This window comes from Lepisma saccharinum, chromosome 4, assembly GCF_977018435.1.
Source record: "Lepisma saccharinum chromosome 4, izLepSacc3.1, whole genome shotgun sequence".
In the NCBI taxonomy this organism is placed as follows: domain Eukaryota; kingdom Metazoa; phylum Arthropoda; class Insecta; order Zygentoma; family Lepismatidae; genus Lepisma; species Lepisma saccharinum.
The window spans coordinates 81,572,307-81,598,000 of record NC_139232.1 but is presented as its reverse complement, the minus strand read 5'-3'; the positions used below and the strand labels follow the sequence as shown (position 1 = coordinate 81,598,000).

Genomic DNA, 25,694 nt, shown 5'->3' with positions numbered 1-25,694 from the left:
AAATGTAGTGATTGAGTGACGGATTGAAATGATGTTTGAAACCTGTTTTATGCACCAAGAGTGAACCGTTTTATGCACCGAAGCTGGTCGTTACAGAAATATACGTGGTTATGCACCGAGGGTAATCGGTACAGAAATATACGACGGCATGGTAGAAAATGTGGGAATCCTCTTAAGGGCTGATCGATTGATTGAACTGATGTTTGTAATCCGTTTTATGCACCAAGGGTGATCGATACAGAAATATATGAGGGCTTGGTATAATTTGTCCTATGTAGTGATTGAGTGATGGATTGAAATGATGTTTGAAACCTGTTTTATGCACCAAGAGTGAACCGTTTTATGCACCGAAGCTGATCGATACAGAAATATACGTGGTTATGCACCGAGGGTAATCGGTACAGAAATATACGACGGCATGGTAGAAAATGTGGGAATCCTCTTAAGGGCTGATCGATTGATTGAACTGATGTTTGTAATCCGTTTTATGCACCAAGGGTGATCGATACAGAAATATATGAGGGCTTGGTATACTTTGTCCTATGTAGTGATTGAGTGATGGATTGAACTGATGTTTGAAACCTGTTTTATGCACCAAGAGTGAACCGTTTTATGCAGCGAAGCTGCTCGATACAGAAATATACGTGGTTATGCACCGAGGATAATCGGTACAGAAATATACGACGGCATGGTATTTAAATGTAGAATCCTCTTAGGGGCTGATCGATTGATTGAACTGATGTTTGTAATCCGTTTTATGCACCAAGTTTGATCGATATCTTAATTGACGAATGTAGGGTCTATCCCATAGCTATTATTATACAACCTGATTTCTACCATGGCCTCGTATATTTCTGTCTCGATCAGCCTAATTGCATAAAGTAAATTCTGTCCCGATTAATCTATCCGTGCATAAAGCGGAATCCGCTTCGATACATTCTGCTCGCGAATAACCTGAGTGTATATAGTTGATTCTGTCCTGATTAACCTATCTGTGCATAAAGCGGACTTTAAACATCGGTTCAATCCGCATAGATACATTCTGCTCCCGATTAACCTATTACCTACCTACCTATTACTACCTATATCCTACTTCCTAATAGCCTCAGTGCATAAAGTTAATTCACTCTTTTTACTTACTATACAAAATACACACATTCACACATCGAACACTCCATATTTACGGCATGCCGTTTCCAGTTCGGTGGAGCGAATTATTTTGTCTATCACATCATCTACTTTTCTATTATGTTCGCGCCATGAATCACTCCACCGGTACATACCAGGGAAGCGATTTTCTTCCAGAAAATCCAACTCGTCGTTAAGCATGGGCCTAAAATTAGCAATATCTGTTATCTTCATTACTCTACACCCATACGTGGTATGAGTGTAATCGCCTACCACTATCTGCACAGCAGCTTTCAAAATTTTATTCACTGCTGCTAAAGGAATAATATCCTGCAGGGGAACCATGGATAAAATCCGCACCCAGATTTCCACTGGCACCTTCTCCATTCTTTCGGCTGCAACTGTTCAATTTTCTGATGCCTGCTGTAGCAGGAAACTCTGAGAGGAAGTTTTGTTATCTCAGGCATGCAGACCCTACAAGGAAGTTACATCCGTATCGTTAATGACTCAACCCTACACGTATCTAATATGTGCATATGTTCCGACTATCACTGCAGAGTTTTTATTCTTCTGTAATGTCTTTATTAGTACAGTGAAAAGATGGAGGGAAAATTTCCTAAGTATAGGGCAATGCAATAATAATAACATTACTTTTGTATGTAAACACCACTCTATTTATTATTCAATTTTAAAAACATCTTGTACAGTGGGCTCCATAAGTATTATGATGTATTTTATTCGGTGAAATAAGAGATTCAAAATTCAGAACATTTTACACACTTTATTTTATTTACAATTCATACTACCAACAGTTATTTTCATTTTTAAAAACACCATGTACAGGGGGCCCATCAGTATTATGTTGCATTTTATTCGACCAAATAAGAACTCCAAAATTAAAAGCGGCTTCTAAATCAGCATTATTTCTTACAATATTCATAGACAATTTGAAGAGTAATACTCATGGTTCTCACTGTACGCTGAAAGGACCGCACCCAATTCCTGGAATTTCAAACTCATCAACAACCACCCGCAAAAAACAGCTCCTCACCAGAATCACTCATTCAATTTCTGACTCATCGACGTCATCTGTTTTTTAAGAAACCGGAAACTCCCGACCAACCGTCGCGGCAGTTTTATGCAATGAAGCTGATCGATACAGAAATATACGTGATTATGCACCGAGGGTAATCGGTACAGAAATATACGACGGCATGGTAGAAAATATGGCTGATCGATTGATTGAACTGATGTTTGTAACCCGTTTTATTCACCAAGTTTGATCGATATCCTAATTGAAGAATGTAGGCCCTAACCCATTGCTATTATTATACAACCTGATTTCTACCATGGCCTCGTATATTTGTATCACAATCAGTCTAATTGCATAAAGTGAATTCTGTCCCGATTAATCTATCAGTGCATAAAGCGGAATCTACTTCGATACATTCTGCTCGCGAATAACCTCAGTGTTTAAAGTTGATTCTGTCCTGAATAACCTATCTGTGCATAAGTCGATAAGAGTTTCAAAATTCAGAAAAACTTACACATTTTACTCAATTTACAATACATACTACCAACATTTGTTTCAATTTTAAGAACATCTTGTACAGTGGGCTCCATAAATATTATGCTGTATTTTATTCGGTGAAATAAGAGATTCAAAATTCAAAACATTTTACACATTTTACTTTATTTACAATTCATACTACCAATAGTTATTTTCATTTTAAAAACATCATGTACAGTGGGGTCCATCAGTATTATGCTACATTTTATTCGACCAAATAAAAACTCCAAAATTAAAAGCGGCTTCTAAATCAACATTATTTTTTACAATATTCATAGACAATTTGAAGAGTAATACTCACGGTTCTCACTGTACGCTAAAAGAACCACACCCAAGTGCAACGCAATAATAACATTACTTGGCCACGGCTCACACAAATATACTACCAATATTTGTTTTCATTTTAAGAAAACCATGTACAGGGGGCTCCATAAGTATTTTGATGTATTTTATTCGACGGAATAAGAGCTTCAAAATTCAGAAAAACTTACACATTTTACTCAATTAACAATTCATACTACCAATATTTGTTTCCATTTTAAGAACATCTTGTACAGTGGGCTCCATAAGTATTATGATGTATTTTATTCGGTGAAATAAGAGATTCAAAATTCAGAACATTTTACACACTTTATTTTATTTACAATTCATACTACCAACAGTTATTTTCATTTTTAAAAACACCATGTACAGTGGGCCCATCAGTATTATGCTGCATTTTATTCGACCGAATAATAACTCCAAAATTAAAAACGGCTTCTAAATCAGCATTATTTCTTACAATATTCATAGACAATTTGAAGAGTAATACTCATGGTTCTCACTGTACGCTAAAAGAACCACACCCGAGTGCAACGCAATAATAACATTACTTTTGTATGTAAACACCACTCTATTTATTACTTGGCCACGGCTAACACATTTTACTCTATTGACAATACCTACTACCAATATTTGTTTTCATTTTAAGAACATCATGTACAGTGGACTCCATAAGTATTTTGATGTATTTTATTCGACGGAATAAGAGCTTCAAAATTCAGAAAAACTTACACATTTTACTCAATTTACAATACATACTACCAATATTTTTTTCCATTTTAAAAACATCTTGTACAGTGGGCTCCATAAGTATTATGATGTATTTTATTCGGTGAAATAAGAGATTCAAAATTCAGAACATTTTACACATTTTACTTTATTTACAATTCATACTACCAACAGTTATTTTCATTTTTAAAAACACATTGTACAGGGGGCTCAGTTCGTTGTTGTAGATAAATTTGAAAAGTTGAAAAACCTGTCCGGAACACTTTAAAGAGCTGTCCAGGCGTTCTTTCTCCCTTCTGATTCTCGTTCTTAAGGTCAGCATACAAAAGGTCGAAATCAAAAGGTAACAATGCCATCTGAAAATAAAAGAAAAACTGTTATTTATGCACACGTCAGTATTATAAGCATAGGTTCTATTCACATTTTACTCACATATAGGCGTACGTGATGAATCCGCAAACAGATTTTTTCTAAGTTTTACCGTTTCCAAGAAAACCCCACTTCCGGTCACCATTTTGGATTTCCGAGCATAGGTTCTATTTACATTTTACTCACATATAGGCGTACGTGATGAATCCGCAAACAGATTTTTCCTAAGTCTTACCGTTTCCAAGATAACCCCACTTCCGGTCGCCATTTTGGATTTCCGAGCATAGGTTCTATTTACATTTTACTCACATATAGGCATACGTGATGAATCCGCAAACAGATTTTTCCTACGTCTAACCGTTTCCAAGATAACCCCACTTCCGGTCGCCATTTTGGATTTCCGAGCATAGGTTCTATTTACATTTTACTCACCTATAGGCGTACATGATGAATCCGCAAACAGATTTTTCCTAAGTCTTACCGTTTCCAAAATAACCCCACTTCCGGTCGCCATTTTGGATTTCCGAGCATAGGTTCTATTTACATTTTACTCACGTATAGGTGTACATGATGAATCCGCAAACAGATTTTTCATAAGTCTTACCGTTTCCAAGATAACCCCACTTCCGGTTGCCATTTTGGATTTCCGAACATAGGTTCTATTTATATTTTACTCACATATAGGCGTACATGATGAATCCGCAAACAGATTTTTCCTAAGTCTTACCGTTTCCAAAATAACCCCACTTCCGGTCGCCATTTTGGATTTCCCAACATAGGTTCTATTTACATTTTACTCACATATAGGCATACGTGATGAATCCGCAAACAGATTATTCCTAAGTCTTACCGTTTCCAAGATAACCCCACTTCCGGTCGCCATTTTGGATTTCCGAGCATAGGTTCTATTTACATTTTACTCACATATAGGCATACGTGATGAATCCGCAAACAGATTTTTCCTAAGTCTTACCGTTTCCAAGATAACCCCACTTCCGGTCGCCATTTTGGATTTCCGAGCATAGGTTCTATTTACATTTTACTCACGTATAGGTGTACATGATGAATCCGCAAACAGATTTTTCCTAAGTCTTACCGTTTCCAAAATAACCCCACTTCCGGTCGCCATTTTGGATTTCCGAGCATAGGTTCTATTTACATTTTACTCACATATAGGCATACGTGATGAATCCGCAAACAGATTTTTCCTAAGTCTTACCGTTTCCAAGATAACCCCACATCCGGTCGCCATTTTGGATTTCCGAGCATAGGTTCTATTTACATTTTACTCACATATAGGCATACGTGATGAATCCGCAAACAGATTTTTCCTAAGTCTTACCGTTTCCAAGATAACCCCACTTCCGGTCGCCATTTTGGATTTCCGAGCATAGGTTCTATTTACATTTTACTCACGTATAGGTGTACATGATGAATCCGCAAACAGATTTTTCATAAGTCTTACCGTTTCCAAAATAACCCCACTTCCGGTCGCCATTTTGGATTTCCGAGCATAGGTTCTATTTACATTTTACTCACGTATAGGTGTACATGATGAATCCGCAAACAGATTTTTCCTAAGTCTTACCGTTTCCAAAATAACCCCACTTCCGGTCGCCATTTTGGATTTCCGAGCATAGGTTCTATTTACATTTTACTCACGTATAGGTGTACATGATGAATCCGCAAACAGATTTTTGCTAAGTCTTACCGTTTCCAAGATAACCCCACTTCCGGTCGCCATTTTGGATTTCCGAGCATAGGTTCTATTTACATTTTACTCACGTATAGGTGTACATGATGAATACGCTTCCTAGAACAATGAAACCTGGTTCACCGGAAAGAGGACTTCACTCCGAGTCCAACAAGCTATCAATCATCCTTCTAGCTCAATTAGTAGTCGAGATATAGCGATTTTAAGTTTTCGCTAAAAAAAAAAAAAAAAAAAAAAAAAAAAAAAAAAAATTAAAACTGTAGGTCCGATCCCAATTAACCTTACTATGCATTTCCCTGTGAAAGCTTATAGAAGTTCGGATCCCACTTTAAAACTGTAGGTTCGATCCTGTTTAGCCTTACTGTGCATAAAGTGGACTTATAACACTAAATCAATAATCCATTATAAAACATATATAACCCCTATTATAAAATACATCTTTATTATGTGAGACAGCTGCCTCAGCTAATAACATCCATATTTGTAGACTTTTCCTGCCGATCGGTTCATAACATTACATGGGGAAACAGAAAAAAGGAACTTTATATTAGAACAGTTTATCTCAACACTTCTCGACAGGGCTGTCAGAGAGCTGTATATTTTATTAGGCCCTTATTATTTTTCTATCAGAGTCTGCCAAGCAATCAACCACATGCAGCAATTAGATATCTCGCAACTGTTGACACCAACTTGATATGATACTGCGATCCAAATTTCCCGGATATGCCAATTAGACAGCAGTGAGTTCATCTCGCAAGTGTTGACACCAATTTGATATGATACTGCAATCAGAGTTTACCGGATATACCAATTAGCCAGATTCAGCAATCAACTTACTATCTTGAAAGGCGATATGATACTGGAATCTGTGTTTGCGGCAGCTGCATATGTTTCTCTACGATCATTTCACATTTTGAAATTGTTAACAAAGGATCAGAATGAAGAACGGGGACGATGTAAGTACCTTATATTCATTTCATTTTGTCAAATAATAAGTTCATATTTACACATCGCAACATTTATTGGTGTCGATCATCAGTTTACAACATATATACACAGAAATTCTTACACGTAATGAACCTCTACAGGGAAGTAATTATATAATATCGGTGTTGCAACAAATCACGTTCAATGCTAATATTCTTTTGAAACTCATTTTCTCCCCAAACCAAAAAATGATCTTCAGGAAAATGTTGAATTATTATGCTTTTCAGAGCCTGAAAAACGTTTTAATTCTTACATTTTGACTACAGGACGAAAACTGTCGACTTTCCCAGAATGACTCATCAATGCCATCTCTCCTCAAACACCGGATACACGTACCCATTTCCCAGAATTTCAGACTCAACAACGCCATCTGTTTTCAAACACCGGAAACACGTACTCCAATTTATATATGACGTCACACGCCAAAATAACGTAACAAAAACAAAATGGCGTCACAGAAATTAAAACATTTCATAATAATAATAATAATCCGAGAATTTCAGACTCATCAACGCCATCTGTTTTCAAACACCGGAAACACGTACTCCAATTTATATATAACATCACACACCAAAATAACATAACAAAAACAAAATGGCGTCACAGAAATTAAAACAATTCATAATAATAATAATAATAATAATCCGAGAATTTCAGACTCATCAACGCCATCGGTTTTCGAACACCGGAAACACGTACTCCAATTTATATATGACGTCACACGCCAAAATAACATAAAAAAACAAAATGGCGTCACAGAAATTAAAACAATTCATAATAATAATACTAATATTTAAATTAATAATAATTTATTAAAATCTGGTCACGTGACTTCCATTTTGTGACGTCACAGTCACGTGACTCTCAGAAATTGCAAATTCATTCAAACCTACGCCCAAAACATGTTCGGACATGTTCTATTCAGACAGAAAAACCGTTACACCCATTTCCAGGAATCTCAGACTTATCAACGGTCTCAAACGGGAAACGCCCCCCAAAAATAGCCACCTATCTCATCAACACCGGAAACCCTTATCAAGTCCTCAATAACAACAGGAAACCCGCAATCTTATCAAAGCCCCGAAAACCCCACTTATCAATCTTCTCATTAACAACAGGAAGTCCATATCATTAAGCCCCGCCCCTTTTCCCTCATCAACCAATCAAAACGCTCAAAACACCCACCCTTGCTTGCCCACACGGCTTGGTCATCAATTGATCTTTGATCGATCTTTTCCAATCAATTGATTTATCGACTTCAACGGGGGTACATAACTACTCTTAGTAACAAATAATCAGTGGCCATTGTTGATTCACTCATATCTGCAGGTGCCCCCTCTCCCCTTACGATTTTAGAACACACCGTAATAAAGTAATCTTGCGATCTTACTAAAGCAGGAAATGTACTTGGTCATGCCCTGATGCAAGTTCTATAATTGAAAATATTATGTAAGAAAACTGCTAGTTCTTCTGTAAAAATCTGGGCGCTACAAAGGGGCTGAGATCCATTTTTCGGGGGCTTCAGTCCGCCCAGCCATGGTGACCTTGAATGGTCGTATGTCTATAACTAGTTATGACATCACGAATTGTTTGTAAAACAGTAAAGATCGATCTATTATTACCATAACAGTATTGATGGACACCTATCATTCGTTCCATACAAGGTAAAAGACGACGAAGTAAACATCGTGCAAAAATTTTATAATCCGTGCTCAACAAAGATATAGGTCTATAGTGTTTTACTACCGTAGGGTTAGGAACTTTGGGAACCAGGACGATTACACCTGTATTGCTCGTCCTTCCCAAGCAGTGTTGATTATATACTGCATTTATCCAGTTTGTCACAACATTACCTACAAATGACCAAAATCTTTTATAGAATTCTATGGGAATACCATCTATTCCTGGCCATGAGTAATTCTTCATTCCTAGAATCGCTTCGTACACCTCAGCAGCTGTAAATGTCTTTTCAATACGCAAGTTATCATTAACAGAAAAAAAAATCCGGAACTTGTTGTAAAAATATTTGTTCCTGAGCTGGATCATAACTTGTTCCTTGAAATCTAGAGTAATAAGAGCTGTAAAAGATTTCCTTTATTTCAGTCGCATTACTATGTTAAGAATTATCTGCGTCAATTATCTTAAGAATCGTTTGGCGTTTTCCACGATTACGTTCATGTAGAACATGACTAATGTTTGCCATTTCAAGAGGATCTTTTATGTAACGACGTCTACCTTATTTAATGTGTCTGACGACGTTCTGGCTTTACATTACATGGGTAATGCCAAACCAACAAAAAACAATTAAACAAATAAACAAATGGCAATCATTAATAACATATTTACCTTTTGTGCCAGGGTAAGTGCCATCAGTTGGAGCCCAAGAGATTACATAGGGTAGAACAAATTACACACCACAGGGTTAGTTCTATATATGATGTAATTGCTATATAAGAGCACATGCATAAACCCTTACATTAATGCCCCTTTCATTCTTACATTCACTCACGCATTCGTATCTCGGCATTCCAAAAGACATGATTAATTAATACAAAAATAGTTCGGCGTGATGTTTTAAAGATAGTAACATTTACTTTTCCCTTTCCGGAAAACCTAAGTTCCGGTAGGAGCTTAAACCTGTACGAAAAGACACTACTCCTTTTATGTTGTTGTAATTGAATGTTAATCTTTATATTGTTACTTTTGAGGTTAACTTGGATCACTGTTATATAATTATATTGACAATTTATAGCGTCGTACAATCTGAATGTTAAGTACTTTGGATAAATGAATAACTGGAAGTTGTACGGTTTTACATGATAAAATTATCGTTGGTACAATTTAATCACCGTAATAAGCAATGTCACTTGGTAATTTTGACGTAATTAAGCGAGTTCATTGGATGTTACGACGGGGCGAACGAAGCTTATCCATTTTCACGTTCCATTCACGGCTTACCTTTGTCGACTCTGATTGAAGTCATTGTGCTGGAGATGTGGATGCTTGGCGGCGTGATGAAATGAATAGATGGCTTCCGGGCGATAAGATTGGATCTCAGCATCTTCAAGGGTGGCAACTAGGTCGGACGCCCCCCCCCCCCCCAACGGGGCCTTTCGCTGTCTCTACTCCATCGTGTTAGTAAACAATCCCGTGCTAAATAAACACAACACGGATTGGTCAAACACACTATGCGGTTACTTTACGCGGGTTGTTCCCGAGAGGTTGTCAACGTTAAAAGTCAAAGAAAAACTGTGTCTTATGCCTCTCCGCTCTCCGCTGGTATTCAAAATGTTCGTTAAGGTACTCCCTCTGTCTAAGCCTTGTTAACTCGTCCTCAAATCGTAGCCTCTTATCCTGCTATCTTCGCCCGTGTAATTTGAGTTCTTTGACCCTTCTTTAGTGGCACCTCGAAGGGAGGTTACCCTTAGACCGGACCCATTGTAACCTGCACGGTCGCTCCGAAGAGAGAGCCAGGGAGTCTGTAGTTATTGTTATCCACTCTCGTTGTTTAACCTTTAATATCTGGCTTAATTCCCCTCCTATCAAATTGTGCTTTTGGGATTTTGTCGATTAGAATCTGATGCTGGGCAGTCTTATATTTCAATCGAATCCGATCATTGCTTCCAAAGTTGTATTTTTATGTTTTTTTTTACCCGAGGATTGGCCTCTTCGCTCGTGAAACAGGCTTGTCCTCCGCACTCAGCAGTCCAAATCTCGGTGAACAGCCACCATCCAATGCTTGTTATTGCTTATTACGGCGATTAACCTATTTACCTGATAGTTAGCAAGATTTGATCGTTATATGTTTGCCATTTCAAGAGGATCTAAAGGTAAAAGTTTACTAAGTATTTTTCAACCACTTCTTTTTTGCGCGTGTAATTGCAACAATATCGCCTGTACTTGTTTAATGTTCTGTTGCACTTTTCCTCCCTCTTACCCCTTCATCAGTTAACTCTCGCAACACTTTATAGTAAAAATTGTATTTATTATTCCAATTCTGGTTCCGTTCCCGACTATATTGTCTGCAAAATCGTGTGATAGCTGGCTTTAGATATTCATCCTACCACTTAATTATGTTTATTTGTTTCGCCCTTAATCGTCCCCAATACTTCCATTTCTCTTGTAATTTGTCAGCAAAAAGTGGATCATCAAATAAAGAAATATTCATTTTCCAGTATCCATACCCATATTGTATATTTGCATTTGCATTTGCATTTTTACCGCCATTATAATTGCACTATGATCTGAGAAGCAAGTTGGTACCATATTAACATTAGTGATATTAGAGATAATTGATTGTGAAACATAAAATCGATCTAACCGTGAAGCACCCCCATCCTTCACGTATGTGAAGCCTGCACTTGTTGGATGCAAAGTGTCCCATGCATCTATCCATTGAAACCCTTTTACCAACTATTGCAGCGCATTGGATGTATTAAATCCAGGGCGCTGGTCTTTTCGCAATAAAACACAATTAAAATCGTCTCCACAAATAATATGTTGCTTATTACCTTGAAATTCCGTTGCTACTTCAGTTGCGAAAAATTCATTGCGTTGCTGCCTTTGATTACTACCAGAAGGCGTATACAGATTACAGAACCACAGGTTTTCCACTTGTACAGTTGTAATTCTACCACTCGGATGGTATTCTACATTTGATATAGGTATATTGTCTCGAACTAATACAGTTGTTCCTTGCGCTGAATATGTGGATTTATTATAGACAATATAACTAGAGGGTAACTCATAATTAGTTATTGCTACTTCTTGAATGAGAGCAATATCTATAGCTGACTGAATTAGAAAGTCCCTCAATGCACTTAGTTTTGTTTTGTTTTGTAGTTTGTTTATGTTTATACTAGCAAGTCTAATGGTGGTAAGCATCACTATGGATATGTAAACACTTGCTTTTACAATACTGTTAAATATATACATTTGTTTACTGTTTTTGGTCTACCTTACAAACAAGGACTCTTAAAAGGAAAAAAAATAGCTATATGTTATACTCTGGCTATGTATGCAATATTTCACACCAATTATCAAGGCCAAACTATTTGTTACATTAATTGTTTTCATTTACTTAACTCACCTACCCTGCGCCGAGATCATCTTGTCGGTAAGTTCATGTTGCTCACTGTCCCCTGATTTTTAGCTCTTTTTTTGTTCCAGTTACATTTTTCCACTACAAGTTTCATATTTACACTACTACTCTCACTATCTTCATCGGTAATCAACTCACTATCCATGTCTTCCCCCGTTGCGTCCTGGTGTTATTCCTGTCTTTCCGCTGTCTTTTGATCCTTAATGGCATTGGTGCGTACCACGCCATCCTCTGTGACTACTTCTCTCACTGATTCCGGGTTGGAGTTTTCTTCCTCAATTACCAATGATTGTATACCATCTTCCTCTGGGATCTTCGAAGCCGCCACTGCAACTTCCGCTTCCTTCGTCGTGTCTTCTACGGGGTTGGTAAGAGTTCCGTCCTTCTGGGGGTTAGGGTGACTTCCTGAAGGTATTTCAGTTGATTCCAGCTTGTTCTCAAAGCTAGTCGAAGGTGTTTCACTGGATGGAACTTCGTGATATGGTCCCGAGGTTCCTACGACACCTTCTCGTTGTTGCGCCACTTGACTATAGTCTCGTCCTTACCTGAGCGGAACTCTCATTACAGTGGGCTGACGAAGCTCGCACATTCTACGTTCATGACCAAGCTGGTGACAAATTTGGCAAGTCCGTTGCTGTCCATCATAGATAACGTGACACTGAGACGAGCGGAATACTAGAAATGGCGGTATTGTTTTTTTTTACTTCCATTTTAGCCACTCGCACTCCATTATACACTGGGTATCGAAAGTTCCCCGACCATTGTTCTTTGTCTACACTATCGACAGTTCCAAATTCTCGCAGTTTCTCTTTCACGCTATCGTCGTCCATTTCCAATGGGAGATTAAAGACACGCACAAATTTCACTTACCTTCCCGCATCTTCTAATGACACTTTCACACTATTGCCATGACACGTTCTAAGCTGACTTATGTATGTACGCGTCGTATTATTATACTATCAATATTAACTTAATAATACTCAGCGGTGAACGATGAGACTCGGTGAAGTACACAGACTCCTCTCAGGTACAGGGATAGTGTTAGGCAAAGACAATATTCACAGCACAGAGAAATAAAATCACATTATTGCAGTATATATAAACTGAAAGGTTTTATTCTTTATTCATTGCAATTATAATGCAAATATACTTGAGATGAAAGCGAGGATTTCGCTTTGTCGATGAATTGACTCAACTAAAACGCATAAACTCGATGCGTGGCTATCGGCAAGCCTATGATCACATAGACCTAGCTTGCGCCCCGAACTACCACACCAAGAGATATGCAATGATAACTGAGCCAATATTTGCTCTTTACCCTTTTATTTCCAAATTAATCTTTAGGCTAGCTTTATTATTTAACGTAGAATGGTTGCAGTATTGTGCATATCATCAACGCATGGTTATCGGCGTACCTATGTTCACATAGGCCTAGCTCGCGCCCCGAACTACCATACCAGGATGTATGCACAACACCAAGGAGTTCTTTTTAAGTTTAAAAGCTTCGACGATCCGTGGCGAAAGTGTGATATTTCTTACGCGATATCCTCGCTTTTATACTATTTTCGAGAACACAGATTAAAGTACAGATGAATCATTCACTATCTACAAAGGGATACTATCGACAAAACTGACATCTATACATGTTTAGAAATACAAATTCACGTAGTGCACTCTCGCAAACATGAAGATACATTAAACTACTCATAATAGAGCATAAAATACAATAAACAATAAACAAAAGTTATACATTACTAATAAGGCGCAATATTACATAGAATAACAAGGAAGTTACGCTTTTTTTCACAAAATAAATATATTAGTGACACATTTTCTACTGATGACGTCACATAAAAATATGGATCATATCATCTGCCCCTTCCTTTCGAAAACTAAGTTTCAGGAAGGAAGTTATCTACCTGGAGGAAACTTAGTTTTAAAGTATAAACTCTTTCTTTTTATCCTCCGAAAAACGCACTAGTTTTAGGTTATCCAAGTTAACCTTATCATATAATTCTTTAGTCCTTGGAATTATCAATGCCACAACATTATTTTCCACTTTGTCCACTATATAAGGTCCAATCCACAACATAAATAACTTTTGAATGGTCCTATCTAGTGAGGAGCTTAAGGAATGGTTTTTAACCATCACGAAGTCTCCAACTGTCACTGTCTTGGCGTTTCCCTTCTGTTTTAAATCCTTTGACAGCTTTTTCTTCTCCCTGACTTGGGCTAAGAACAATTTGGACTTCCAATCCGGTTGGGCTTCTTCCCGTTCGGGCCAATTGAAATGTGTTAGGATCTCTCTGGGTATAGGATGATTGAAGAATAGTCCAGCAGGCGAATATCCAGGCCTCAGAAATAGAATAATTAATCAGAAAAACGACTGAGGCGTACGTTACTATCAGGCTTACCAATTATTAAGGTGCTCACACAAGATGAATATCAAGCCAGAGTAACATCTCTTTGTTTCCACTTTCTCCGTTCTTCTTTCAGGAGCTTTCTTTAGGCTATTAGTATGGGATTTGGAGATTGATACACAGGTTCTGTTGTGGTGAGTTCAATCTCACACTGGAAGTTTTTAATAGTACCTGGTCTCTCGGAAAATACATTTCTATGCTTCAATAAGACTTCTTTCAATTGGCTTCTACCCCTTTCGCATAAAATCTCATTTGCATTGACCTTCTGAAGAATGTCGTCAGGACTAGCCGTCCACTGATCGACATGGGAATCTTCACGGACTTTTCTTACATACGTCCCTGTCGAAGATCCATTATTCACGAGGTCCTGCTCTACCGGAACTCCATCTACGGTGAGGGATAACTTCTCGCGCTGTAGGTCAATTCCTGCTTCATATTTCCTGAGGAATGGGTAGCCCAAAATAAAGTCAGCTTCGAGACCTTTCAAGACAAACATATCCTCCAATAAATTTCTTCCAGCAATCTCTATATATACTTGTCTACATCCCACAACTCTAGTTTTGTTTCTCCCAGTGAAATCAGTCAGCCTAACATCTGGACATGGTTGTAACTGCAATGACGGCAGCTTCTCTTTAATCTTCTTCCAAATGGCGTAGCTCATGAGATTACATTCGCTTCCAGTGTCCAGAACACAAATAAAATCGACGCCTGTTACAGTTGCTTTAATTAAGCCCTGGGCAAATTTTCCTTTCTAACTGCCTGTTGTAGTGCTCTATCTAAACTTTGTTCTCCTTCATTGAGAGTTAGCACAACAAAAAGATGATTGTCTTCACTATTTATAACGCTGTCATCTGTTCCCAGAGAAGTCCAAGATTTTAGCCCAACCGTGATCGGGAACGAAGAATTCACGTTGGGCGACTGGCTAAATCCGACTGCATACCAATCGGATTAGCACTAGTCGAGGGTGCCCAACAAAAGTCTCTTGTTATGTCGACGCTTTGACGTTGCTCGTTCGTCAAACGTGAAGCAGAAGGTTCAAACGGAGGCGCCGTCGCTCTGAAGTTACTGGGTTCAGAGGCGTTACGTGAGGAGTCACGGGAATGGTCTTCTGGATCAGATCTGGAACGACGCGGCCCACGTGCGTAGTTGTTCCTGCCATCCCTTCTAGGAGGATTACGTCGTCTGTTGTAATTGGAATATCCATTCCTCTGGTTCTGCATAACTTGTCTGACTCTGGGTTGTTGGTTTCAAATTCTATTTTGTCTGGGAGCATTTCCCTGGCCTGCACCTTCCCTATTCCACACAGGCTTCCAACTATCCTGCTCTTCAAGCACCTCAAATCTTTTCAGAAAGTCGGCTAGCTGGCGTACAGTTTGAGGAGAATTAGCTAGACTCAGACTGCGAGCTCTATATGGAAGTTGGGAGATGATTAAATTCACAATCTCAGGTTCTATGTAACGGGTAGACAGATTGCGGTAGGCTGAGTAAATAGACCAGGCATATTCCTCCATGCTCATACCGGACTGCTTTAAGTATCGGCGAGATATCACTGCTGTCAGCTGCCTCTCTTTGGCCTCTTCTGAAGCATATTGTTTGCGAAAACGACGGCAGAAATCAGAATAGGACTTGAACTCTAACTGGTTTGCTCGAAACCAATGCTCAGCCTGGCCCTTGAAAAGCCGAGGAATAATTTCCAATCGGTATTCGTATGGAATCTGCATTAAATCAAAATTGATATTAAGTTATTTTAAGTATTGCTCAGCATTCTGGGCTTCCAGGTCTCCCTTGAACTTCGACAAGGAATTAAGGTCTGCCATCCATGGAGTTCCAGTCATTGCTGATGGCGGCGACTCATCTGGCCCGCTCCTTGAATTTCCATGCCTTCGTGTTCGCTTCCTGATTTTTGCTTGATACTGAGAGTCAGAGGTGGTGCTGGAAGAGGAGGAACTGCGATCTTTCTTCCTTTCTAGACGTTTCCTCTTTGCCCCTTCTTCATAATGACGATACTGTGCACTGCGAGATTCACGCTCTCTGTAACCTCGGTCATCGTCCGAAAGACTAATGGTAGGTGGAACAGCAGACGCCACTTCATTAGCTCTTGAACCAGCAGTAACTCGTGGGCGACAAACTTGTTTGTCTTCCCTAGTTCTCTCTCCACCGGCTCTGTCCATCGCTTCATTTAGTTCAAGGTTCATGGTTGGCAACGCTGCACTCTCAGCAACCGCAGACGGATGACCAGCTGTTCGAGATCCAGTTTCTGTTTCTGTTTGCCGGGTGACGTGCATGGTCTCTAACTGATTCGTAAGCTGTTCTACTTGAGTCTTTATTTCCTCAACATCCTTGCTTCTCTGAGATACAACAACGGAAATCTGACCAATATTTTCTTGAACCTCAGATCGGAATCGTATTTTGTCAGTCTCGGCCTCGGTCAATATCTGTTCCATTGTTAGCTGTTTTTCAATAATCTTATTGCACTCCGCAGTGAATCTCGAATTTATATCCTCTACATCGATGCGAACACTTTCCGTGGCTTTATTTACATCGGCCGCCAAGCTACGCCGGAAGTCATCAAAGTCTATTTCTCTAGCCTGCCGGATTACTTCAGAGAATCGCGCCCTAGTTTCCTCATTCTCAGACTTCAGTTGTTGAATCTCACAGGCCATCTCGCCTATTTCAGCTCTTAATACTTTTATAGATTCATCGTGCTGCTTACCGATATCATCCTTTAGCAACGCACATTGTCTGAGGATATCTTCCTTTAATATGTCAGATTGTCTACAGATATCAGCTTTCAAGCTGGTAATGGAATCAGCTTGTTGTTTAATATCAGCCTGTAAGGTTTCAGACTGTTTGCAGATATCAGCTTTCAGTGCTTCAGACTGTTTACACATATCAACTTTCAAGCTGGTAATGGAATCAGCTTGCTGTTTAATATCAGCCTGCAGTGTTTCAGACTGTTTGCTAATATCTTTGCTAATATCAGCCTTCAAGTTATTAATGGAATCAGCTTGCTGTTTAATATCAGTCTGTAATTTTTCCATACTTTCTACTTGCTGCTTGCTAATTCCTTCAATCATGGATTTTAAAGCTTCAAACATATTTAATGGATCAGATGTAATAGTTGTAGACAATGATTCACATTCTTTACAAACGAAATCGGTAGCTTCGTGGCTTTCAGATCGAACATCTAAGCCACAACATTCATAATGTAGAAGCTTTGTACATTTCTTGCACACAAATGTGGGTTTATCTTTATCAATGTCCCGACAACAATCGGGAACATTAAGTCCTGAACTCGAAGTAAGATTTTTATTTGCGCTACGCAAATGTTTCTTTTCCATTTCGAAACGAAATAACTCTGTGCTTTTCTATAAATATGAAAGTTCAGTGCTCTTGCACAATTAATCTCAACTTTAAACAATTGTCTTGCCCTTGTACACTACAAAATCGAGCCAACACGTTGAGCTGCCACTTGACACGTTCTAAGCTGACTTATGTATGTACGCGTCGTATTATTATACTATCAATATTAACTTAATAATACTCAGCGGTGAACGATGAGACTCGGTGAAGTACACAGACTCCTCTCAGGTACAGGGATAGTGTTAGGCAAAGACAATATTCACAGCACAGAGAAATAAAATCACATTATTGCAGTATATATAAACTGAAAGGTTTTATTCTTTATTCATTGCAATTATAATGCAAATATACTTGAGATGAAAGCGAGGATTTCGCTTTGTCGATGAATTGACTCAACTAAAACGCATAAACTCAATGCGTGGCTATCGGCAAGCCTATGATCACATAGACCTAGCTTGCGCCCCGAACTACCACACCAAGAGATATGCAATGATAACTGAGCCAATATTTGCTCTTTACCCTTTTATTTCCAAATTAATCTTTAGGCTAGCTTTATTATTTAACGTAGAATGGTTGCAGTATTGTGCATATCATCAACGCATGGTTATCGGCGTACCTATGTTCACATAGGCCTAGCTCGCGCCCCGAACTACCATACCAGGATGTATGCACAACACCAAGGAGTTCTTTTTAAGTTTAAAAGCTTCGACGATCCGTGGCGAAAGTGTGATATTTCTTACGCGATATCCTCGCTTTTATACTATTTTCGAGAACACAGATTAAAGTACAGATGAATCATTCACTATCTACAAAGGGATACTATTGACAAAACTGACATCTACACATGTTTAGAAATACAAATTCACATAGTGCACTCTCGCAAACATGAAGATACATTAAACTACTCATAATAGAGCATAAAATACAATAAACAATAAACAAAAGTTATACATTACTAATAAGGCGCAATATTACATAGAATAACAAGGAAGTTACGCTTTTATTTCACAAAATAAATATATTAGTGACACATTTTCTACTGATGACGTCACATAAAAATATGGATCATATCAGCCATCAGCGTAACGAAACTCCATGTCAGGCCAATGTTGTTCTAATAGTTTTCTCATTGTCGCTTCTCTCACAAATTTAATATACACACAACGCGTAATTGTCGTGAGTTGTATTCCCATCAATTCGTCAACATGCAGACTGAATTGCCCGTGAATGAACTCATGTATATCTGTTGCCTTCGGTTTTGGAGCATTCACCGGAAAGCTTATCTTTATCGTGTTTAGTCTATTCATTTCGTTATTCTTACTTGTCACTATAGTACTTACTGTTAACCGATTTTGTCGCTTCTTTTACAAGTCCAATTTTTTCAGACGTAGTTGACTCACTAGCTGCACTCGGGGAACGCACTACCAGAGAACGATATCAGCACGTCCAACACCACCGGCGTCCGCCGAGATACTATTGGATTTGTATTACATGCACATAGGCTAATCTGAACGAGAGGCGGCGGATAGATTTCCGAGGAGACTGTTCTAACCTTTGTCCTATCTCATCAAGTTTTTCCTTAGTAAGTATACGTTGGTTTTTCTTTCCACTTTCATTCAGAACTGACCCTGTTACTCTAAACTTTTTTACAAGGTTTAATATAGTGTTCCTATGTCGAACGGGAACACCATGAAATTTCGTTCCAAAACGTCGTTGCACTTCTCCACAATTCCTCTTTCCGAAGTAACACTCGACAAGATAAATCCTTTGTTGTAATGTAAACTTTTGTGGTGCCATATTAAGCCACAATCTTCAACACACGGACACGACACAACACAACTTCCGAGGGAGGATTATACTGGCGTCAGTCTGCAACGTCAACAGAAAGGGAAAGAGAGCGAAGACAGGGAGAGCGAAGAAAACTGACTGTAGCGTGCGACTGTCGCGGACCCCGTCCACCGGGAAAGACAATCGCTGACGCCGGGCAGCTTGCCGCCTAGTCTCGTAGCGAGTGTCAGGGAATGCTCTGTAGTAAGAAAACAAAGATAACACTTATTAAAAAGTAGATACTTGAAGCTTTCCAATGAGGTATATTTGACTTTTTTTCCTCCCACGGAGTGCAATTTTACAAGCGCGTAAACCGAGGGCTCAATATTTTTGTTTTTTTAGTAGATCAGATTTAATTCAATGCAGATTTTCCTAAGAAATTAAGATACGTATAAAGCATGTTAGTCTCTTATTTTGTAGTCAAATTGGTTGCCCTTTTATGCTTTTATATAATTGCATGAAGTGCACATGAAACATTCTTAGCTTGCACGGAAGTCTGGTTGTGTAAAATTGCAACGCGGAATGTCCCACTCAGTTACCTTAGTTTTCAATGCCGTCGCGACCTGAAACATACACGGTGGGCCAAATTTTCAGGTTTATTAACAATTACAAGTTAAGGGTATTTTTTGTTAAATTCCTGGGACCTGAGGTTATGATTTCTTAAATGTAGGAACTATATAGCAAACTAGTCCTGAATGCCATTTTTATCGGATGGAAAACATTCGATTATACCCCTCTCAAAGTTAAGTTCTATGTTTCTGCCCACCAGCTGGATGTATTTATCCTTTGTCAATGACGGATTTTTTAGATCCCTTGTCAGTATAGGATCAGACTGCAATCCCTTGTCAATGTAGAAATGTAGAATGCGTCGTTTCTCTTGTAGTTGAACCAGCATGTTACTATTTTCATTCTAATTTCTGAACGTACGCCATTCTCCTCAAAAAGCGCTTAAGATCTCTATGCATTTCATAGTCTGCAAACGCTCTTTGTATTCTCTCATCTAATGTAATAAACTGACGACGTGTACGTTTCCCTTTAAGATTCAAGGCCCTCCTCTCACATAAGTAGTCGTTGTACACAGCTTCTAATCTTCAAGTCTTCACTAATTGGTACACGTTAGGACTTGACTTTTCCGTCAATACATTAACTGTATGGTTCCATCCCTCGACTGCATTGTTAGTCCTGTGCCGCTGTTGGGAGAAGTTTCACATGGAAATGTCGAAAACAGAGTTGTTCATCCACTGTTCAACGGAATAATCCAAACATTTTCTCAATATGTCGTGAATTGGCGCATCTTCCATCATACACAGCCATCCATCATCGAAGTCAGCCACACGAAGGTAAGCCAGAGCTGAACACATTCTTATACACAGCCGCACGTCTGGATCTGTTTTGGAATCGTTGTCAGTCCCAACTCCTGCACCTTTCGCCACAAACATTAGTAAAAGTGATAATTACAACCACTGATCTGAGGCTCGGGAAATACTTTCTTCATAGACGCTATTGCTGCTGCACGTACGCAAATGTCGCTAATTCTGATAAACAAATTAGAAATCGTAGGGGAAAATCCAAGCAGTGTCGCTTATGAAGGGATAAAAAACAGATTTTGCCTCAGTGTCGCAAATGACGGTGTCGGAACTTCATTTTACTGAACCAAAGGGGGATGGACCCGTTGAACCCCCCCCCCCCTTAAATAAGCCCTTGGTTATACACATCATTTCCTTGTACTAATTATACATAAACTAAGTATTAATATGTACTGTGCAACTGATGTAATCTTCTTAGTGTATTTTCTCTTATTTGCCCAATAATATTTCATCATAACTTGCGCAACAGAAATAAAACACAAACTGAAATTGCTTTATGGAACATAAAGTAATATAGGCTTTATAAATAAAGTGAAGAATGTGAAAATTCTTATTTTGCACTACATAGGTTACGGTAAATTTCGATAAATATAAGTATAAAATATATATATTTTTGAAAGTTTGGTCAGCAATCAATTTTACAAGCAATATTTTTCGCATGACCTGAGAACACGCACGCAGCAGAACCCTTTCATTTATCTTGCACGTGAGCAGCAGGGATATTTCATGGAAGAATGATCATTACAAAGCATAGCTTTCCTTTCCACTATCGCTCCTTCTTCCATTATTTAAATCTGTACAGATTTGTAAAACTGCTGCACATGTTCGCTCACCGTGGTCTACCCACAGTAAACTGGACGCTCGAAGCAGACGACAAACAAACTCCCTCTAAGTCGTGACGTATTAACATGGAGGGGCGTGTTTTCAGCGCAACGCTAGCCTCGCAACTTTGGAAGTCTCCTTTTTGCCTTAAACTGGCCACAGAGAAACGCGAGAAGTTGCAGGGGTCATTTTTCCAGGGTGTAGTTTCTAAAATTGAGTGGAAATGTCCATTGTCGACCACCATTTTCATTCGATCTGAATTACACAATGTGATGACAATGAATTGAAATAAAGACTTCAATATGCAGAGAACAATGCCTCCTGTTTCGAACCAACATAGTTTCATTCCTTAAAACAACACAGGGTGTAGAATAAGAAAGTAGTGAAAATAGCGTTGCCGTTGACTGTACAAAAAAGAACCCAACAACTTTCATCTCAAAATTACGTTAGTGATAATTTAATTGTAGAAGGTAACCAACGGGAAAAGAGCTCTATATTTTTATAACAGTTCAGAATGTCTATATTTTTTTTTGGTAACAGTATTCTATTCTGAGATGGTAAGAGTTAAAATCTTCAAGAAATAAGCAGAACCCAAATCTCAAAACACTTAATCCAACACATGTATCCTCTTAAAGAGAGCCTTTTTCATGTCTTCAAAACTTCTTTTTATTTGGAGTCTCGTTACGCCCCTGCCCAGGATAGGGACAGATGGAAGGCCTGTGTTGCTGCGCAGCCATACACTTCGGGCGTAAGAAGGCTAGAAAGTCAGTTAATAGATAGAAAACACAATTCTTTCCACATGACGCCGATCATGATACAAACTTTGAGGCAGATACGTGATACGGAAAGTCTTAACGAAAGTCGTTCCAAAAGTCTTAACGAAACGAACGAATTCAACGAAGATAACTAGAATCGTGAATCTGGAGAAACCCGTTATTTTCCAGATTTATGGGACGCTCTAGACGAAAGCGCAGGCGTAGCGTTATGTTTAGAGCATGGCGTCCAGAAGAAGGCATAGAGTAGGTAGGGGGAAATCGGATCGGCTGAAAAGAACTCAGTTTTGCAGACACAAGAAATAAAGTTTTGCGTCATTGCGTCATTGCGGTGTGCATTGTGCTGCCACCTCTCAGAAGAAACGAGAACTGCCAGAACCCATTGTTTGTTTGGCGCCAGAAGAGTTCCAGACTACATTGTTTCAAGTTGTGCATTTTTGTGCGGACATAAAAGCAGTCGATGTAAGTTTTCATTGTCGTGGAATAAGCTTCTATTCATTGCTTGTTAAGTAAATTTTATTTTCAATTGTAATATTTCATTGAATTAAGCATGCCTCACCAGATATTGTGATAATTTTAAACAAAACACAGAAATCAGTGCCAAAAAAAATAGGTTTTTAATAAGGTGTAGTTCAGGGTAAATCGGATCATTCGAATTCTCATTTCTGTTTGATTGTTTTGAAATAACTGGAGGTGATTGTTTTGAAATAACTAGAGGGATCCGGTAGGCTATATTTATATTTTAATAAATCAGCCTGTCTATCTATGATCATCAGCAGCCTAATTTGTAGCACAAATGTGTACGCATGCTTTAATGTAGGCTATAGCAACGTTTTGTTATGTTTCAGATGCATCGTAACTACATTCGGAAATCTGCTCATGGTCATTATACTTCCTGGTCGGTTGTAGCTATGGAAGAAGCTGTCACTGCTGTTAGACAAGGGCAATATTCAATAGGGAAAGCCTCAAACATGTTTGGTGTCCCATTTACAACCCTTCAAAGAAGAACTTCAGCGCCTGAAAATGTTCCAGTGCATAATGTTGGACGTTAACCAGTGATACCTCCAGACATTGAAGCAGCTCTAGTTGTGCGTCTAGTCTACCTCAAAAGGAGATTTGGTTTGACACCGAGGAGCGTACGTGAGTATGCCTATAAGTATGTGACTGAGCGAGAGATTCCAAACAATTTCAACGAGGAATCCGAAATGGGCGGCATTGATTGGTTTCAGGGATTTATGAAAAGACACCCGGAACTTTCTATTCGGAAAGCCGAAGGTCTTTGTCGTGCAAGAATGAATGGTATGACACGAGAAAATGTTTCGAACTTTCAGAAGAAAAATTCACGAAAATCTATTTCTTCACTTCGTCTGACATCAGGTGAAAATTATCCTTACGTCAACCATGGGGATAAGAGGAAGAATGAGAAGGATAAGAGACAGGTTAAACAAGCTGGAAAACTCGCATCGAGAAGTGAGAAGAACGAAGCGTGGAGGTGTGGATTCTACAGTCTTTCGACAAAAAAAAAATCACCAGGCTGGTGATTGGATACAGTGCCAGACTTGCAAAGGGTGGTTCCATGAACGCTGTGTAAACGCCTTTGGTAAAAAGCAGTTTATTTGTGGTATTTGTCTGTGTGATTCGATTTACCCCACCGCCGATCCGATTCACCCCGCAGAGGTGAGGTAGATCGGATCAGTGCACTACGTGCACTAAAGTTACAATATCTCAGCAAATAATAAGAATTGAAAGTAATTTATACATTTGTCTAGTAGCTGAAGGTTTGCTTGTTTTTATGCATATAATTTCAATTGTAATAAAGGCACTGATATTCAATAAATAGAGTTTTTTTTAAAAAAGTGATCCGATTTCCCCCTACCTCCCCTATCCTTCTGGCAGAAATAATCTCTACTGCGGGCATTGTTAATCATTTTAATCACGTTGTAAGAACAGTTAAGGCACACTCATCTTCTGCATGTTGCTTCATATCGCTCTCTGTTAAAATTACAATCCATTTTCCGAACTAGTGCAGTTTGAAGCCATTGTAACGAGCAGTTTTTGCGAGTTACATAATAGGGCGTTGTTGCCTCTACAAGGAGATAGAAAGCAGACCAGAAAGTGGGGACATGCGTCACACACACACTTGTATCATCCTCAACACGTGTGATTCAGCCAAGGCCTATCCCTCCTCCTATACTATTCCACGGCCAAGGTTCTGGCCTTGTTGACGCTAAGCCACCCAACTTCCTGTACCTTGTCAGAAACCTTGCCCTTGGTAGTATGGGGGAAGGGGGGGAGGGAAGAGCCTTGGCTGAATCACAAGTGTTGAGAATGAGACAAGTGGTCTGTTTTCTTATCTCCTTGTAGAAGCAACTCCCTATTACGTAACTCGCAAAAACTGCTCGTTACATATCGCCCTCCTTATCCTAGATAGTCTCCATCTAAGCTCACTATTGGCATGCCCTTGTACATATGGCAAGTTGGGCTTTAAATATCTGACTATGCATACTGGTTTGATCTAGAGTCAATCAAGTCACCTAATAAAATTGAAGATAAGATACATGAATAAGTTTTCTCTACAAGGCATAATAATCTTCTTGGATAAGTCTGTGGTCGAAACTAGGGGTGTGCGGGACAAGAATTTTTTGGTCGGGACGGGAAATTTTTTAAAACCAGACATTCGGGACGGGAAAAATTCGCAATATCCCGACAAAGTCGGGAAATTTTCGGGACGGGTAATGTTCGAAATTTCCCGAAGCTCTGGAAATCTCGAATTCTACACGTCATTTTCACTTTAAGTGATTGTTTTTGCATTTCTGGAATAAAACTAACTATTTCCACTAAGTTCCAGAAATTTACAATGCAGAAACCGTCGAGAATTAACGACTTTTTAAAATGACCGTTCGACATTTCCCGACTGCTCGGAATCCCCAAAAGTTGGGAAGTCATTTCCCGAAGTCGGGAATTTTTTTCCCGATCCCTGCCTCGAATTTTCGGGATCCCGCAGACCCCAATCAGACTCCTGGCCGACGGCCAGTTACCATAACTTAACGCGTTTAAACTCGTGCGACTTTCGGATCACACTTTTTGGTTTCTTCGTCATGTCATGTTTATGTAATATAGAATTGCTCATTAATGTCAAATTTTGCTGATTATTTCGCACCATTGATATAGAAAATTCTAATCCATCGTTTTTCATACACCTG

At 38.9% G+C, this 25,694-nt stretch overlaps 1 protein-coding gene across 2 annotated transcripts in view; it reads left to right on the top strand.

The window, feature by feature from the left end:
* Fibp (acidic fibroblast growth factor intracellular-binding protein) overlaps positions 1-25,694 on the top strand; it is a 79,639-nt gene that overhangs the window by 17,556 nt on the left and 36,389 nt on the right. The window lies entirely within an intron of this gene.